Source organism: Stegastes partitus, unplaced genomic scaffold (genome assembly GCF_000690725.1).
Source record: "Stegastes partitus isolate 25-593 unplaced genomic scaffold, Stegastes_partitus-1.0.2 Scaffold627, whole genome shotgun sequence".
NCBI classification, from domain to species: domain Eukaryota; kingdom Metazoa; phylum Chordata; class Actinopteri; family Pomacentridae; genus Stegastes; species Stegastes partitus.
In genome coordinates this window covers 213,146-213,651 of record NW_007578358.1, presented here as the reverse complement: position 1 = coordinate 213,651, position 506 = coordinate 213,146, and positions in this window count along the sequence as shown.

Sequence of the window (506 nt, the reverse complement as noted above, 5' to 3'; positions counted from 1 at the left end):
AATGTGAAGACAAAATCATTACAAAAGGATAAATAGGATGCGTGCCTTTCAGCACGTTTACAGTACTTTAGAGCATGTTCTACCTTTATCTGCATTTCCTCTGGGTGTTCCGGTTTCTTCTCATAGGCGCAAGAGACACAGGTCAAGTGAATCTGAAACACAAAATTACCCTTGGGTCTGAATGAGAGTGTGAATGGGATTGTTGTGTTCGGCCTATGTGGTCAAAGTGTCCCACCATGTGCTAATGTGTGCTGCAACATTCTCCATCTCCCGTATGACCCTGAGCAGGAGCACTGAGGGAAAAACATGGCTGGATGGTGACAAGATCACTGACATCATTTCAAGTTTATGTAATATCTCCATAATATTACCAAAGGCATGAATCTTCAAGGTTAACCACGCTTGAAGACATTTGTTTCTACACCCACTGTATATGTTGACTGCGAGTAAGGAGTACTAAATAGTGGAGTTACGTGGTTCATAATGTTTTCTGAATCAGGATTTTT